Source organism: Scyliorhinus torazame, chromosome 13 (assembly GCF_047496885.1).
Source record: "Scyliorhinus torazame isolate Kashiwa2021f chromosome 13, sScyTor2.1, whole genome shotgun sequence".
NCBI classification, from domain to species: domain Eukaryota; kingdom Metazoa; phylum Chordata; class Chondrichthyes; order Carcharhiniformes; family Scyliorhinidae; genus Scyliorhinus; species Scyliorhinus torazame.
In genome coordinates this window covers 197,337,344-197,356,120 of record NC_092719.1, presented here as the reverse complement: position 1 = coordinate 197,356,120, position 18,777 = coordinate 197,337,344, and the positions used below count along the sequence as shown (strand labels likewise).

Here is an 18,777-nt window from a genome sequence, read left to right as displayed (position 1 = left end):
AGCTGGAACAAGCCGGGGAAAGGAAGCTTCCATTCGGAACCAGTCCAGAGATCTGCGGGAGTAAAGCCTAGAGCAAAAGACAACCTCCTCTGAGTTTTGTCAGACTGGGTTCGCCAGAGTGAACAATTCTCCTGAACAACTGATTGGCAGCAGGCAAGCAAACATCATGCTGCGTTACTTGAGACTTGATATCTGATCTTCCCAGCTGTAGCGACGTTAAGGTTATCCTTTTGTTTTAAGGAACGCTGCCTCAGGCATAAAGGAATACTTCCAGTGCACTGGAATATTTCCCCCCTTGCTTTCTAAAGTCGCGCTTTAATCAGATTGGAAATCTGAAATCAAAATGTCGCTCTGAAGCACATTGCGTGCTCGTTTCGTGGGGTGTGGATATCGCTGGCCAGGCCAGCATTTGTTGCCCATCCCTAATTCCCCTTGAGAAGGTGGTGCTGAGCTGCCTTCTTGAACCACAAGCGTCCGCCTGGTGTCAGTAGCAGATTTGTAGATTATAGACAATCTTTGGGCAGTCAGGAGGCGAGTTGGTTGCCACAGAATTCCCAACCTCTGACCTGCTCTTGTGGCCACAGTGTTTATATGGCTGGCTCACTCAAATGAGATTGTCCAATAGGCCGAGTTGACCTATACGTCACTAATGACTGTAACTATATAGTTTCTTCATTCCTGGGATCTGAATGGAATACACCAGAGCAATAAGAATGCCTTCTGTCCAGATTCTGGAGGGTGATTCGCTTTGCACACACAATTGCCAGTTTTTAAAGGAGCTTCCGGCTGGCCTTCACTCTGTGAACAGCATGGAGGAGGGTGAAGAGCCTCAAATAAGTTGGCGAAAATGACTGTGCAGATCTGTTCTGCAATGAATGTGCCAGTCTTAAAAACACACTCCCCAGACCCCGAATCAAATGTCTCTTAAAGCATATTGACAGATAGAGCTACAGGTGACCCTTAACATTGAACTGACTGATTCTTTTAGTCCTTTTTATCTAATTTTAAAAATTTGTTCCGTTTCTATTTAAAATGAACCGAACGCAAGGTTATCTGCTGGCCAGTGTGCTATTTAGTTTCAGCCTGCAGAACATTGAAGTTGAGGCATAAGCAGTCCTGATGGTAACCAATCTAACTCTCCTGAAGGTGAAGTAACATAGCTTGCAAGACGTGAGGGTCCTTGTCGAGGAATGGGGCTGCTCGTTCTTGGCAGAGTCGATATGGTCGAGCAGGGTTGGAATATTGGCAGCCCAGGCGAAGGGCAACAGGTCCACATAAAACTGATATTTTAAACAAAGAAAGCTGTAAAGCTGCCTCCCACTCTTTCCCAGCATACTGCTGACTAAATTAAAATGGTGAGGGCCCAGATCAAACCTTAGGAGAGTTAAAGGGGAACAGGTTCCTGATGTTTTCCAACCTTGAAGTGAAATTCAAGATTCGGATAAACAATTGGAAGAATTTACACTCCGCGTAACCCTAAACTCTTGACTGAACTTGAAGCTAGAATACTAGGTCCACCGTTTCAGCTCAGTGAAGGGAGTTGAGTGCAAAAATATTCTTTTGACATGAGGTAGGTTCTTGTAGAGGAAATGTTCTTCATCTTCTGGTAAATGAACTCAAATTGGGCCCAGACAGAGAAGGAGACATCTCCAGTTCGAGTTCGGGGCACTGAACCATGCACCTCATTCATTTGGCTGTTTTTCGCGGAGTTGGGAAGACTCCGCGTACATTTTAAAATGGCTGCTGGCACCCGCTTCCAAGATTCCTGACATCCTTCCTGGGGTTTCTGTTTTTAAACAGTACTTTTTAAGGGTGCAGACTGGTCCACATCATGAGTCCATGCCCTGCATTTCCGACCTGGCCGGCTGCATTGTGAGAACAGGCGTGTCCTGGTTCGCCACAGTTTTTGTGGAATCAGGCCAGCTTCCCAAAGAGACACCATGGAGGTGTAGTGAACCACAGTCTGCATTAAGGAACTTTTGAAAGGTAAGTTCTCAACCTACACCCCATGCCCAGATATGCCTCCCGGAGCATTCCCGGTGGCCTCTCATGCCTGCCTTGCCATTATGCAGTCTTGACTGAGAGCCCAAACATCATTTAGGGTATCGAAACACTTGAGACCCAGGGAAAGCATTGCTTTATTGACAGCTCAGGCTCTCTAATCTATGCTGTTAATTGCATCGTGTTTACTTACACAAGAAAAAAAATGTTCAAGTGCTTGCAGTTTCTGCTATTGATACTTTAAAGAGTATGGATGACCCATGTTTTTATTGGCCTGTAGAAATAGGAATTTGTTCAAGAAAGTGGAAAGTTATCCATGAATATACATTTATATGGAGGGTATGAGGGGCCATGTTGGGGTACGTTAAGTGGCATAAATTGGCATGGAAGGTATGAGGGAGCCATGGGTAGGGCATGGGAAGTGTGGGGTGGGGGCGAATGTGAGGTGAGGGCTGGAGGGCCGTTTTGTTTTTATTATAACTGGGACAAAGTCCCACAGCATTAAGGCTGGAGGCCCTTTAAACAGTGGCCTCAGTGTCTGGCAGCCCCACTGACTACCTCTGACCCATTCTCCAGGTCCACCACCGACCACCGGGAACGAAAACCGTATCCTTGCCACTTCCTCCCGAGATGGATGGGCCGAGTCGGGAATTCTCCCAACTCCCACTGCCTGCCTCAAGGATGAAAATCCACCCCATATTCTTCATTTGCTATGAGGCAGTTACACCGTGATCCCAGAGCTGACACTGCAGTGTGACATCAACCTGAAACCCCTGTGTCAGGAAAAGTAAATCGGAGAAATTCAGCCTTTGAAGTTTAAAAATAGCTGGTTTTATATCTCTGCTGCGTCATGTCTGTGAAATTCGACACTTTATCAATATGAAAGCTACTGTGAGGAGCAATGAAAGGACATCCAGACGCAAGGAGCTAGCTACCCAATGTCTGAAGGTGACAGCGGAAGCTCAGGCTGCACTCCCCCCTGGCTCCACCCCCACTAACCCTCACATCCCCGCCCCCGAATGTGGATTATGGTGTGCAAAGTGACACAAAGCTTGAACCTGCTGTCCTCTCTCCGGGTGACAGTGTTGTCACCCACACTGGTGGTACTGCACCGATTTTCTTGCTATTTCCTGTGGTGCGACCATCAATTCACTGAGAGACACGTTGAGAAGTAAACCGTGGTTTTAATCAGATTACAACTGAGCCTGCCTGTGACCAGTACAACAATGAATGCAGATCCGCAGGTCAGCTGCCTTTATACTTCCTGGAAGGCGTGGAGCCATGGGCGAGCCCGTACATGCCCCGACATATCCCCCTGTGGGTGAAGCCGTACATTGGCCCATAGGTGGAGCCCACAGGGTTAAACACATAACGTAACATGATACAGCAGTAACATGTGATCACAGTGCACTGGTGAATTAACAGTAGTTCCATTCACCACATTCACACCCTGTTTAAAAAATGAAGTCCGGCGGGGGTGACGGGTTTACAGATTCAGACGGTCTGGTGCCCGGATCGTACGTTGCGACCGCCAAAGCACTGGTGTTGCAGCCATTTCGGGTTCCTGTGGAGCTGGGCCCGGAGCAGGCACAGGCGTGGACTCCTGGAGCGGCTCTTCCGGAGCTTCATTCCTGTGGACCGATGCGGCGGGTGGGAAGGAGCACGAGAACCATATCGGGGTAGGGGCGCTGAACATTGGAGGTTGGATAGGGGTAGGGGCGCTGAACATGGGAGGTTGGCGGGACCTAGTGTGGGGGGTGCAGTAGTGGTCGTGGTGTCAGAGCCTGCGGGCGCCAGGTCCTGGAGGGAGACGGTATCCTGCCGGCCATCGGGGTGTCTGATATACGCATAGTGTGGGTTGGAGTGCAGGAGCTGGACCCTCTCTACCAGGGGGTCGGTCTTATGGCTCCGAACATGTTTTCGGAGGAGGACTGGACCCGGTGTCATCAGCCAGGGCGGAAGCGAGGCCCCTGAGGTAGCTCCCCTAGGGAAAACAGACAAGCGGTCATGAGGGGTCTGGTTTGTGGCCGTGCAAAGGAGGGACCTAATAGAGTGGAGCGCATCGGGGAGGACCTCTTGCCAGTGAGAAACCGGGAGATTCCTGGACGTAGGGTCAGTAGGACGGTCTTCCAGACCGTCGCGTTCTCCCTCTCCACCTGCCCGTTTCCCCTCGGGTTATAGCTGGTAGTCCTGCTCGAGGCGATACCCTTACTGAGCAGGTACTGACGCAGTTTGTCGCTCATGAACGACGAGCCCCTGTCGCTGTGGACATAGCTGGGGAAACCGAACAGGATGAAGACACTATGCAGGGCTTTGATGACTGTGGGAGTGGTCATAACCCGTCTATGATGTTCAGGAAGTACGTGTTGCGATTATTGGAGGGGAGGGGCCCTTTGAAATCGATACTAAGGCGTTCAAAGGGCCAGGACGCCTTTACCAGGTGGGCCTTATCTGGTCAATAGAAGTGCGGTTTACACTCCGCACAGATTTGCCAGTCTCTGATTACAGCTTTGACCTCCTCGGTGGAGTAGGGCAGGTTGCGGGCCTTGATGTAGTGGGCGAGCCGGGTGACCCCTGGGTGGCAGAGGTCATCGTGGATAGCATGTAATCGGTCATCTTGCGCGCTGGCGCACGTGCCGCGGGACAGGGCATCTGGGGGCTCGTTGAGCTTCCCAGGACGATATACTATATCGTAGTTATAGGTGGAGAGTTCGATCCTCCACCTCAGGATCTTGTCATTCGTGATCTTGCCCCGCAGCGTATTGTCAAACATAAAGGCAACCGATCGTTGGTCGTTGATGAGGGTAAACCTCCTACCAGCGAGGTAGTGCCTCCAGTGCCGTGCGGCTTCCACGATGGTTTGGGCTTCTTTTGCGACCGAGGAGTGTCGAATTTCAGAGGTGGTGAGGGTGCGGGAAAAAAACGCTACCGGTCTGCCTGCTTGGTTGAGAGTGGTGGCGAGAGCGGCCTCTGAGGCATCGCTCTCCACCTGGAAGGGGGCGGACTCGTCCACCGCGCGCATTGCAGCTTTGGCAATGTCCGCCTTGATGCAGTTGAAGGCCTGGCGAGCCTCGGCTGCCAGTGGAAAAAATGGTGGCCTTAAATAGTGGGCGGGCTTTGTCCGCATATTGGGGGACCCACTGGGCGTAATAGGAGAAAAATCCAAGGCAGCTCTTCAGGGCCTTGGGACAGTGAAGGAGAAGGAATTGGAGGAAGGGGCGCATACGGTCAGCGTCGGGCCCTAGGACCCTGTTTTCCACGACCTAGCCGAGGATGGCTAGCCTGGTTGTGCGGAAAACGCATTTCTCCCTGTTGTAGGTGAGGTTGAGTTTTTGGGCGGTTTGGAGAAATCGGTGGAGGTTGGCGTCGTGGTCCTGCTGATCATGGCCGCAGATGATTACATTCTCCAAGTACAGAAACGTGGCCCGCAGCCCGTACTGGTGCACCATTCGGTCCATTGCTCGTTGGAACACCGAAACCCCGTTTGTGACGCCAAAGGGGACCCGGAGGAAATTGAAAAGGCAGCCAACTGCCACAAACGCCGTGTAGTGGCGGTCCTCCGGGCGTATTGGGAGCTGGTGATATGCAGACTTCAGATCTACCGTAGAGAACACGTGGTAGTGCGCGATCTGATTTACCATGTCTGCAATCCGGGGAAGGGGGTACGCATCGAGTTGCGTAAAGCGGTTAATGGTCTGGTTGTAATCAACCACCATCCGGAACTTTTCCCCGGTCTTGACGACCACCACCTTAGCTCTCCAGGGGCTATTGCTGGCTTCTATGACCCCTTCCCACAAGAGACGCTGGACCTCGGACCTAATGAACGTCCTGTCCTGCATGCTATACCGCCTGCTTCTGGTGGCTATTGGCCTACAATTGGCGGTGAGGTTCGCAAAGAGTGGGGGGGAGGGTCGATTTTTAGGGTCGCGAGGCTGCATATGATGAGCGGGGGCAGGGTCCCCCCGAATTTAAGAGTTAGGCTCCTGAGGTTGCACTGAAAATCGAGTCCTAAGAGGAGAGGAGCGCAGAGGTCTGGGAGCACATATAGTTTAAAATTAACGTACTCAGCGCCCTGGATCGCTAGGGTTGCAGTAGTACACCCTTGGATTTGCACCGAGTGCGACCCAGAGGCGAGGGAGATAGTTTGTCGCGTCGGGAATATTGGGAGCGAACAACGTCTTACCATGTCCGGGTGAATGAAGCTCTCTGTGCTCCCGGAGTCGAAAAGGCAAGGTGTCTCGTACCCGTTTACCCGGACGGCCATCATGGAGCTCCAGAGGTGCTTCGGTCGCGACTGGTCCAGGGTGACCGCGCTGAGCTGGGGGTAGCCGGCGGCGTGATCAGAGGTGCTGGGGCGGCCCCGCGATGGCTGCTGTCCATGTCGTTCGTACATCTCGGGCGGTGTAGCAGATGGCGGCCAAGATGGCGGCCCCCGTTGGTCAAACGTGGCGGGCGGTGAGGACGATGACGTCCAAGATGGCGGCCCCCATGGATCGCACGTGGCTGGCCGCGTAGGGGAGGATGGCCAAGATGGCGGCCCCCATGAGTCGCACGTGTTGTGTGGAGGCGGAGGCGGCAGACACGCTGCCACTTTGCGGGGTCTGCGGGCCTGTGGGTCTGTGGATCGGGTCTGTGAGTTCGAGTTTTTAGACCTGGCCAGGCAGACCTTGGCGAAGTGTCCTTTTTGCTAACAGTTACTACAGTTCGCGTTGCGGGCCGGGCAGTGCTTTCGGGGGTGTTGGGACTGGCCACAAAAATAGCAGGGCAGCCCCCCATGTTGGGCGGGCGGCCACGCGGCACAGGCCTGGGGTAGTCTCTGGTCGGGGGCCCACGAGGGGGTCGCGTGGTCGGCGGGGAACGCAGTAAGGCTCTGAAAAGTGGCCTCCAGAGAGGTAGCCAGTTTTATCGTATTCTCCACGTCCTGGGCCCCTTTTTCGAGCAGGCGCTGTCTTACATAGTTCGATCGGACCTCCGCCACGTAAACGTCTTGGATAGCGAGCTCCATACGCTGAGGGGCCGTAATGGCCTGGTAGTTACAATTGCGCGCGAGGGCTTTGATGTCGCGTAGGTAACCATCTAGCGACTCCCGGGGCACTGGCGGCGAGTGGTGAAGATGTGTTGCGCGTAGGCCTCGTTCACGGGCCATACATATGTGCGTTCGAGTAGTGCGAGGGGCTCTGTATAGGGCGCGGCGCCGTCGAGCTGGACAGAAATACGATGGCTCACCCGTGCGTGGAGAAGACTCAGTTTCTGTTCGTCCGTGACGGATGGCGTAGACGACACGGTGAGATAGGCCTTGAAGCATCGAAGCCAGTGCGAAAAAATTTCTCTCGCCTCCACATCCTGTGGATCGAGTTCCAGTCTATCAGGTTTGAGGGCTGATTCCACAGTAGTATTTCAAGCTGATTAAATTGATGCGACCATCAATTCACTGAGAGACACGTTGAGAAGTAAACCGTGGTTTTAATCAGCTTGCAACTGAGCCTACCTTTGACCGGTACAACAAACAAATGCGGCCCCGCAGGTCAGCTGCCTTTATACTTCCTGTAAGGGGTGGAGCCATGGGCGAGCCCGTACATGCCCCGACATATCCCCCTGTGGGTGAAGCCGTACAATGGCCCATAGGTGGAGCCCACAGGGTTAAACACATAACGTAACATCATACAGCAGTAACATGGGGTGAAATTCTCCCCCAACGGAGCGATGTCCGCCGACTGGCGCCAAAAACGGCGCCAATCAGACGGGCATCGCGCCGGCCCAAAGGTGCGGAATGCTCCGCATCTTTGGGGGCCGAGCCCCAACATTGAGGGGCTAGGCCGGCGCCGGAGGGATTTCCACCCCGCCAGCTGGCAGAAATGGCGTTTGTTGCCCCGCCAGCTGGCGGAAATGGCATTTGGTGCCCCGCCAGCTGGCGCGGAAATGCGACGCATGCGCGGGAGCGTCAGCGGGCGCCGACAGTTTCCCGCGCATGCGCAGTGGGGAGAGTCTCTTCCGCCTCCGCCATGGTCGAGGCCGTGGTGGAGGCGGAAGGGAAAGAGTGCCCCCACGGCACAGGCCCGCCCGCGGATCGGTGGGCCCCGATCGCGGGCCAGGCGGGGGCACCCCCCGGGGTCAGATTGCCCCGCACCCCCCCCAGGACCGCCTGGTCCCGCCGGTAAATACCTGCTTTGATTTACGCCGGCGGGACAGGCAATTTCTGGTCGGGACTTCGGTCCATCCGGGCCGGAGAATTGAGCGGGGGGTCCCACCAACCGGTGCGGCCCGATTCCCGCCCCCGCCCAATCTCCGGTACCGGAGACTTCGGCGGGGGCGGGATTCACGGCGGCCAACGGCCATTCTCCGACCCGGCGGGGGGTCGGAGAATGACGCCCACGATATCACAGTGCGCTGATGAATTAACAGTAGTTCCATTCACCAAATTCTGTCAGCCAGCCAGCCCAGACTGGGACTGCCCGTGGTGAGGGGCTGCAGGCTACAGCCACTTCTTCTAGGCTCAGAGGGCTGGAGTAGAGTACTCAATTCATTTTCTTTTTCCAATTAAGGGGCAATTTAGCCTGGCCAATCCACCTACCCTGCACATCTTTGGGTTGTGGGGGCGAAACACGCGCAAACACGGGGAGAATGTGCAAACTGCACACGAATAGTGACCCAGGGCCGGGATTCGAACCTGGACCTCGGCGCCGTGTGGCAGCAATGCTAACCACTGCGCCACCGTGTTGCCTGGGCTGGAGGTCACCCTTCAAGGCTCTCCACAGCCTCCTCCCAGTGAAAGTCAGCACCCATCCACCAAGCATGCTGCAGACATTGGCCATCACTATTTAACATTAGGATGAGCAGGAAGACATGGAAGACAGACATTTGGGGAATGCGTAAGGGAGATTAGTTGATTTTTATATGCACTATAACATTAGTTTAGTTTCGAGTGTTTATTTCTGCATTTTGGCCACTTTACAGGTGAGTAAAGGGGAATGATAAGGTGTGGGGCTATTGGTGAACGGGAAATTGGGTTTTAGTTACAAGCATCAGATGAGTTCTTCATGGGAAGCAAAGGCAGAAAGGACCGTGCAGGTTGCCACCTCCCTTCCTCTTCCTCATCTTCCTCCTCTTCGGGTTCCTGGTCCTCAACTGGTTGTGCTGCCCCTCATGGTGACGAGCTCGTGCAGCAGACCACCACGAATCTTGTTACCCATCCTGGTCAGTATATGGATGTGTGTGTGCGTGTGCGTGTGCATGTGTGTGTGTGCGTGCATGCATGTGTGTATGTGGATTGTGGCCAGGGTATTGGCCATTCACACACATGGAACACGATTAAGCAGAAACATTTCTCAGTATCATTTTCGGCGAGTTGGCAGGGTGTTTCTCGACGGTTGCGTTGGCGAGATCACGGCCCACATTTAATGGCACTCAGTGCCGAAAATGAGCCCCCATGAGCTTTTGGACATTACTGGCTGTCTCGTCATCTGATTCGCCAGACTCACACCTCAGCGTCTCGCAGCTAACAAAGGGGAGGTGCTTTTAAACACTCCCTCACCACTCACACCCAGTCAACACGCATGCATGGCAGCACGGAGACCCGCTCCTTGCTTTGGGGATGCCGACCTGGCCAGCTTCTCGGCCCTGTCAATGAAAGACGGAGCGTCCTGTTCCCCCGAGGGGGTCAGAGGGCCAGCAGCAGGGTCACCAATACTGTCTGGGAGGCAGTGGCAGCGACTGTCAGTGCGGGCAGGAGGACCAGTGTCCAATGTTGGAATGATCTCAACCAAGTTGCAAGGGTAAGTTGCCCCCTCTCTCCTGATATCAATTCCTCCTCACACCCCTCAAATTCCCCCTTCATGTCCAGTTGCAGTGCGCACACATGCAACCTGCTATAGACTATCTGTAGCTAGGGGGAATGAAAATGTCCGATGTTCACTATTAAAACATGTTACACCTGATATATGTGAAGCCTCTGTCATGTTAATCTTCACAGTGGGCCTGCCTGCTGAGACAGGTTGTGGAGGGTAATAATGAGCCATTGTTTAGGTGACCTTGGCGACCATTTTCACAAGCGTTACTGCAAGGGCTCTAACCTGTACATTAAGTTTCAGTGTTGCTCTAAGACTGAAATATCCCCATGGGATTGGGCAGGATCTTCCAGTTTGATTTGTAAGACAGCTGAAGTACCAATTTGTCTATTGTCCGATGGCTCTTCTATCCATGATTTGAACTATTGACACTTCACCCACCCATGTCACTTGTGTCATCATAAAGCGAATTATTCTGTGGGGAATGTTTGTTCGAGGGCTGATACCTTCAAGCCCCCTTTTGAGTTTAATCATTAATCCCTGCTCACATCTTCCTTGAACCATTTGTATTGATTAACAAGGCCTCACAAATTTTGTCAGAATGAATTTAAAGGGCTAAGTTTATGGAAAAAAAACATGGCTGATCTGTTCTGTGTTTTGTGGCAGATTCAGAAGAGTTGTGTTATATGTGTCATGGGCGGAGCAGATTCAGGATTCATTTCAATGCGATTTGTCCTTCCTGTGGTTTTAATCAAGCGGAAAATGGTTTATGACCATCCAGACAGTGCTCCTTTTAAACCACCAGAAATTCCTGGCTCAACTTCCATGAGAATGATGGGGGGAGGGAAGGTCAAAGAGGGAGGTCAACGGTATCCATATGGAAAACAGCAGGCACCAGGTCCTTGCCATCTCTGGGATTTTCTGTCTTGCCGTGTACAGAATCCACCCCTTAGAAGGTAAATGTTATTACAGAGACATTCGCTCATTCAGGACCTGATGGTGTTGATCTGGAGGCCAGGACCTCCAGTGAGGTGAAGATGAGGTAAGCAGGTTAATCCACCAGGAAGGGTGAAATTGGGAGTATGTGAGGCAGGGGAATAAGTGCACAATATTTAATAATTTAACTTTGTTTTTTAAATTAAGGGGCAATTTTAGCGTGGCCAATCCACCTGCCCTGCACAACTATTGGGTTGTGGGGGTGAAACCCACGCAGACACGGGAAGAATGTACAAACTTCACACGGACCGTGACCCGGGGCCGGGATCGAACCTAGGTCGTCGCGCCATGAGGCAACAGTGCTAATCGCTGCGCCACTGTGCCGCCCAACAAGATTGTAATAAACAGACGACCAAAGGGGATGTTGAGATTGGACAGAATGGCTTTCTCAAGTGGTGGGAAGACATCAAATTTTCAAATTGCATGGGGCATTTGTGTGCTGTCGAAATGACCAATGTTTTATTGACTTATTTGGTTGGCACAGTGGTGAGCACTGCTGCCTCACAAAGCTAGGGACCTAGGTTCGATTCTGACCTTGGGGAACTGTGTGTGGAGTTTGCCCGTTCTGCTCGTGTTTTCTCCCACAGGCCAAAGTTGTGAAGGTTAGGCGGATTGGCCATGATAAAATTACCCCTTAGTGCCCGGGGATGTGCAGGGTATATGGGGTTGCGGGGATAGGACGGGGGAGTGGGCCTCAGTAGGCTCTTTCAGAGGGTTGGTACAGACTTAATGGGCCGAATGGCCTTCCTTCTGCACAGCAGGGATTCTATGGTTCTACGACTCGGCGCAGTGGGGATGCTGACTGGAATATTCCCGCGTATTTCAATGTGCAAACATATTAAATGATTGTTTTAGGGACATAGGAAATGGGAGCTGGAATGGGCCACCCCAGCCTGTCAAGCCTGCTCCGCCATTCAAACAGATCATGGTTGATCTTTTACTCCTTACACCATCTTTCCCACTATCTCCACATCCCTTGATGTCATTAGTATTCTCGACTTCTGTCTTGAACATTCCCAATGATCGAGCTTCCACAGACAGCCTCAGCGGCAGAGAATTCCAAACTTTCACCACCTTCTGAATGAAGAAATTTCTCCTCACCGCAGTTTTAAACGGTCCATCCCTTATTCTGAGACTGTGTCTGCTGGTTCTAGTCTCGCCAACCAGGGGGAAACATCCTATCCACATCCACCCTGTAAGAACTTTGTAAGTTTCAATGGGATCAGCTCTTGTTCTTTGAAACTTGAGAGAAACCAGGCCCAGTTTTCTCAATCTCTCCTCATAAGGCAATCCCGCCATCCCAGGTGAACCTCCTTTGCATTCCCTCTATGACAAATACATAATTCCTTAGATAAGGAGACCAAAGCTGTAGACAACACTCCAGATGCAACTTCACCGAGGCTCTATACAATTGCAACAAGACATCTTCACTCCTGCGCTCAAACCCCCTTGTGATGAAGGCCAACCTATCATTTTGCCTTCCTAATTGTTTGCTGCACCTACCTGTTAGCTTTTAGTGACACATGAACAAGGACACCCAGATCCCTTTGGACATCAACACTTCACAACCTCTCACCATTTAAGAAGTACTCTGCCCTTCTGTTTTGTTCAGGAGAGCTTTCTTTTATGTGTTTTTGGCGTTTCACCTACAGGTGAGAAAATGATGGTCAGCAATACAGCCTTCCTTCCTGACTCTGTCACTCATTAACCCTACCCTCATGTCTAGACCTCCAAAATATCATTGTAAAAATCTATTTAATCTATTCATATGGTATGATGATACCATTTAAGAAACGATGAAGAGATGCCTCAGAATCAATCGTAAATCGTTATCAAGTGTGCAAGGTCTCTATGAAATTGAACCCGGATAAAATGATGGTTGTGGGTCTGACCTTAGGACGTATTCATACAAGGCCTTTGGTTGCAAAAGCTCAGGGATCGTAACAGAGTTTCTGAGTAAACAACAACATTACCCGCTGCTTCCCCATTGAGGTGCTTTTTCAAGACTCCAAGTCACAGTTGAGCCGTAAATGTTTGACATCCGACCATTGGGAAGTCAAGCCAGAAAATCGATTGTCAGCCTCGCTCAGCTTACTGAGCATCGGCCTTGTGCAGCAACAGAAATCTGAAGTAGAGACATTATTTGAGGTTATCTGTACCATTTATAAGGGTGGCAAATGGCGCAGTGGTTAGCACTGCAGCCTGTGGCGCTGAGGACCCGGGTTTGAATCCCGGCCCTGGGTCACTGTCATGTGGAGTTTGCACATTCTCTCCATGTCTGCATGGGTTTCACCTCCACAACCTAAAGATGTGTAGGTTAGGTGGATTGGCCACGCCAAATTGCCCCTTAATTGGAAAAAAATAGAATTGGGTACTCTAAATATTTTTTTAAACTGTACCATTTATCACAGCATCAAGTACAGTGAATTGGTTTAGTATAAAGGAGGCAGGTCTTTGTGAGGAAGGACAGAATTATTTCATTATGTTCCTTTCCAAGTTCACGTCATAGAATCATAGAAGTTACAGTGCAGAAGGAGGCCATTTGGCCCACCAAGTCTGCACCAGCCCTTGGAAAGAGCACCCTACCAAAGCGCACACCTCCACCCTATCCCCATAACCCAATAACCCCACCTACCCTTTTTGGACACTAAGGATCAATTCAGCATGGCCAATCCACCTAACCGGTGAACCCGTGGCCAATCCACCTAACTGGAGCACCCGTAGGAAACCCACGCAGACATGGGGCGAACGTGCAAACTCCACACAGACAGTCACCTGAGGCCGGAATTGAACCTGGGACCCGGAGCTGTGAGGCAGCATTGCTAAGCACTGTGCCGCTGTGCTAACCACCGTGCCGCCCTGATCGAATTTATTTTTGCACGACCAGTTCTAAAGATGGACATGAGTTCCTTCAAGAAGTAGCTGGAGGTGCCACCTCAAACATCAACTTCCATTTCCTTTCACACTTCAAAACTTGCAGGGTCTAATCTTTCAGGCCAAGCTCAAGAAAGGAAAATGTTTTTTTTTTAAATTTAGGGTACCCAATTCATTTTTTTCCAATTACGGGGCAATTTAGTGTGGCCAATCCACCTACCCTGCACATCTTTGGGTTGTGGGGGCGAAACCCACGCAAACACAGGGAGAATGTGCAAACTCCACACGGACGGTGACCCAGAACCGGGATCGAACCTGAGACCTCGGCGCCGTGAGGCAGCAATGCTAACCACCGTCAAGGAAGGAAAATGATGTGAAACTGCGATGTTCATCTTCATCGATGACGTGTTGAAAGCTGCGAAGAAGATGTCGTAGTTTCTCCGCTCCGGGAATAGAATAGAATAGAATAGAACATACAGTGCAGTAGGAGGCCATTCGGCCCATCGAGTCTGCACCGACCCACTTAAGCCCTCACTTTCACCCTATTCCCAATAACCCCTCCTAACCTTTTTTGGACACTAAGGGCAATTTAGCATGGCCAATCCACCTAACCTGCACGTCTTTGGACTGTGGGAGGAAACCGGAGCACCCGGAGGAAACCCACGCAGACACGGGGAGAACGTGCAGACTCCGCACAGACAGTGACCCAGCGGGGAATTGAACCTGGGACCCTGGCGCTGTGAAGCCACAGTGCTATCTACTTGTGCTACCGTGCTGCCCACGAAAGTACCCGGGAAAGTACTGGACGACGAAGGGTACTCTGTCGGTTGTGTCCCGTGTTTGTCTTCTGAGGTCAGTGCGGTTTTTTGCTGTGGCACGTTGGAACTGTCGATCGATGAGTCGAGCACCATATCCCGTTTGTACGAGGGCATCTTTCAGCGTCTGTAGATGTCTGTTACGCTCCTCCTTGTCTGAGCAGATCCTGTGTATACGGAGCGCTTGTCCATGGGGATGGCTTCTTTAATGTGTTTTGGGTGGAAGCTGGAGAAGTGGAGCATCGTGAGGTTATCCGTGGGCTTGCGGTAAAGCAAAGTGCTGAGGTGACCGTCCTTGATGGAGATGAGTGTGTCCAAGAATGCAACTGATTTTGGAGAGTAGTCCATGGTGAGTCTGATGGTGGGATGGAACTTATTGATGTCATCGTGTAGTCGTTTCAGTGATTCTTCGCTGTGGGTCCAAAGGAAAAGAATGTCATCAATGTATCTGTTGAAGGTGTCAAGGCGAACCTGAGACCTCGGCGCCGTGAGGCAGCAATGCTAACCACCGTCAAGGAAGGAAAATGATGTGAAACTGCGGCCTTCAGGACGCGCGACAATGCAGAATCGCCGAGCAGAAACTTATAGCCACGTTCCGCACACATGAGTACGGCCTCAACCGGGACCTGGGATTCATGTCGCATTACATTCATCCCACACCATCTGGCCTGGGCTTGCAAAATCCTACCAACTGTCCTGGCTTGAGACAATTCACACCTCTTTAACCTGGGGTTACACCTATCTCTGGATATGTAAACACTTAATTACCTGCAGATGCTCGCAGATGGATAACGAACTGGCTAACCGATAGAAGTCAGAGAGTGGTGGTGGATGGCAAATATTCAGCCTGGATCCCAGTTACCAGTGGCGTACCGCAGGGATCAGTTCTGGGTCCTCTGCTGTTTGTGATTTTCATTAATGACTTGGATGAGGGAGTTGAAGGATGGGTCAGTAAATTTGCAGACGATACGAAGATTGGTGGAGTTGTGGATAGTAAGGAGGGCTGTTGTCGGCTGCAAAGAGACATAGATAGGATGCAGAGCTGGGCTGAGAAGTGGCAGATGGAGTTTAACCCTGAAAAGTGTGAGGTTGTCCATTTTGGAAGGACAAATATGAATGCGGAATACAGGGTTAACGGTAGAGTTCTTGGCAATGTGGAGGAGCAGAGAGATCTTGGGGTCTATGTTCATACATCTTTGAAAGTTGCCACTCAAGTGGATAGAGCTGTGAAGAAGTCCTATGGTGTGCTCGCGTTCATTAACAGAGGGATTGAATTTAAGAGCCGTGAGGTGATGATGCAGCTGTACAAAACTTTGGTAAGACCACATTTGGAGTACTGTGTACAGTTCTGGTCGCCTCATTTTAGGAAGGATGTGGAAGCTCTGGAAAAGGTGCAAAGAAGATTTACCAGGATGTTGCCTGGAATGGAGAGTAGGTCTTACGAGGAAAGGTTGAGGGTGCTAGGCCTTTTCTCATTAGAGCGGAGAAGGATGAGGGGCGACTTGATAGAGGTTTATAAGATGATCAGGGGAATAGATAGAGTAGACAGTCAGAGACTTTTTCCCCGGGTGGAACAAACCATTACAAGGGGACATAAATTTAAGGTGAAAGGTGGAAGATATAGGAGGGATATCAGAGGTAGGTTCTTTACCCAGAGAGTAGTGGGGGCATGGAATGCACTGCCTGTGGAAGTAGTTGAGTCGGAAACATTAGGGACCTTCAAGCAGCTATTGGATAGGTACATGGATTACGGTAAAATGATATAGTGTAGATTTATTTGTTCTTAAGGGCAGCACGGTAGCATTATGGATAGCACAATTGCTTCACAGCTCCATGGTCCCAGGTTCGATTCCGGCTTGGGTCATTGTCTGTGCGGAGTCTGCACGTCCTCCCCGTGTCTGCGTGGGTTTCCTCCGGGTGCTCCGGTTTCCTCCCACAGTCCAAAGATGTGCGGGTTAGGTGAATTGGCCAATGATAAATTGCCCTTAATGTCCAAATTGCCCTTGGTGTTGAGTGGAGGTGTTGAGTTTGGGTAGGGTGCTCTTTCCAAGAGCCGGTGCAGACTCAAAGGGCCGAATGGCCTCCTTCTGCACTGTAAATTCAATGATAATCTATGATTAATCTAGGACAAAGGTTCGGCACAACATTGTGGGCCGAAGGGCCTGTTCTGTGCTGTACTTTCTATGTTCTATGTTGAAGGAGCAGTGCTCGGAAAGCTAGTATTCAAATATTGTTTGAGTCCATGGAATTACCTTAGCAGCTGTATGCATACAAGGGCTAACACTGGGCTATGTTTAGTGCTTGGCTCTATCGGGCTGGTGAAACTCATATTTCTGTCAATTGTTGGATAATGAGGATTTTTTAGGTATTCAGTTATTGTCTCTTCATTGTTGGAGATCAGTATCTATGAGGTGGCAGTAATACGGTTGTCAAATTTCATGTTCATTTCTCTTGTTGCAGTAACAGCACTTCCACCAATGTGACTGCAACGTTTTTCTCTCTGACCTTGTCAGTGAACGGCTGAGAGGGTTTATATTTAGTATGATGGTGAGATCTCCTACTATAGACTGGGAGAATGAGTCCTGGCTTAAACCCATAGAATCCCCACAGTGCAGAAGGAGGCCATTTGGCCCATTGGTTCTGTACCGGCTCTCCAAACGAGCATCGTGACCTAGTGCCATTCCCCTGCCTTTTCCCCGTACACCTGAACATTGTTTCTATTCAAATAATTACCTAATTCCCTCTTGAATGCCTCGATTGAACCTGCCTCCATCACACTCACAGGCAGTGCATTCCCGACCCGAAACATTCGGCGTTTGAAAAAAGTTTTCTCACATCACATTTGTTTCTTTTGCAAATCATTTTAAATTTGTGCCCTCTCGTTCTCAACCCTTTTACGAGGGAAAACAGTTTCTACCTATCTACTCGGTCCAACCCCGTCATGATTTTGAACATTTCTATCAAACCACCTCTTCGCCTTATTCTCCCCGAGGAGAACAGTCCAAACCTATCCATTCTATACCCATAACTGAAGTTTCTCTTCCCTGGAACCATTTTTGTAAACCTCTTCTGCACTCTCCAATGCAACCACATCCTTCCTAATAATAATCATCTTTATTATTGTCACAAGTAGGCTTACATTAACACTGCAATGAAGTTACTGTGAAAATCCCCTAGTCGCCACATTCCGGCGCCTGTTCGAGTACATAGAGGGAGAATTCAGAATGTCTAATTCACCTAACAAGTACATCTTTCTGGATTTGTGGGAGGAAACCGGAGCACCCGGAGGAACCCCCTGCAGACACGGGGAGAATGTGCAGACTCCGCGCAGACAGTGACCTAAGTGGGAATCGAACCTGGGACCCCGGTGCTGTGAAGCAACTGTGCTAATCACTGTGCTACCATCCAGAACTGTACACTCCAGCTGAGGCCTGACTAGTGATGATCCCAGGAATGGTAGGCCTAACATACGATGAACGTCTGAGGATCCTGGGATTATATTCATTGGCGTTTAGGAGGTTGAGGGGAGATCTAATAGAAACTTACAAGATAATGAATGGCTTAGATAGGGTGGATGTAGGGAAGTTGTTTCCATTAGCAGGGGAGACTAGGACCCGGGGGCACAGCCTTAGAATAAAAGGGAGTCACTTTAGAACAGAGATGAGGAGAAATTTCTTCAGCCAGAGAGTGGTGGGTCTGTGGAATTCATTGCCACAGAGGGCGGTGGAGCCCGGGACGTTGAGTGTCTTTAAGACAGAAGTTGATAAATTCTTGATTTCTCGAGGAATTAAGGGCTATGGAGAGAGAACGGGTAAATGGAGTTGAAATCAGCCATGATTGAATGGTGGAGTGGACTCGATGGGCCGAATGGCCTTACTTCCACTCCTATGCCTTATGGTCTTATGGTCTTAGTATCTTGTATAAATTCAGCATAACCTCCTGGCTCTTGTACTCTATGCCCCGATTACTAAAGCCGACTCGGATGCTGTAAGCTTTATTAACTGCTCTCTCCATCTACCCTAAGTTCAATGATCTAGGCACATATACACCCAGGTCCCTCTGACCTGCATCCCCTTAAGAATTGTACCCATTATTTTATATTGTCTCTCCATGTTCTTCTGACCAGAACACCTACTTATCTCTGAGCTATTGATAACAGAAGGGAGACCTCACATTTGCCAGAATGCAATCTTGGGCCACAGTGTATTTTTCCAAGTTTGCACCATAAGTAATGAGCCTTTGTTGTGAGCTGCACCTGTTGTGGGATTGGAACCATTAAGAATCAAATAATCCCAAGCATTGCATGA

At 50.5% G+C, this 18,777-nt stretch overlaps 1 protein-coding gene across 5 annotated transcripts in view; it reads left to right on the top strand.

Moving 5' to 3' along the window:
- The window catches only part of LOC140388501 (uncharacterized), a 175,989-nt gene that overhangs the window by 98,248 nt on the left and 58,964 nt on the right, over positions 1-18,777 (top strand). The window lies entirely within an intron of this gene.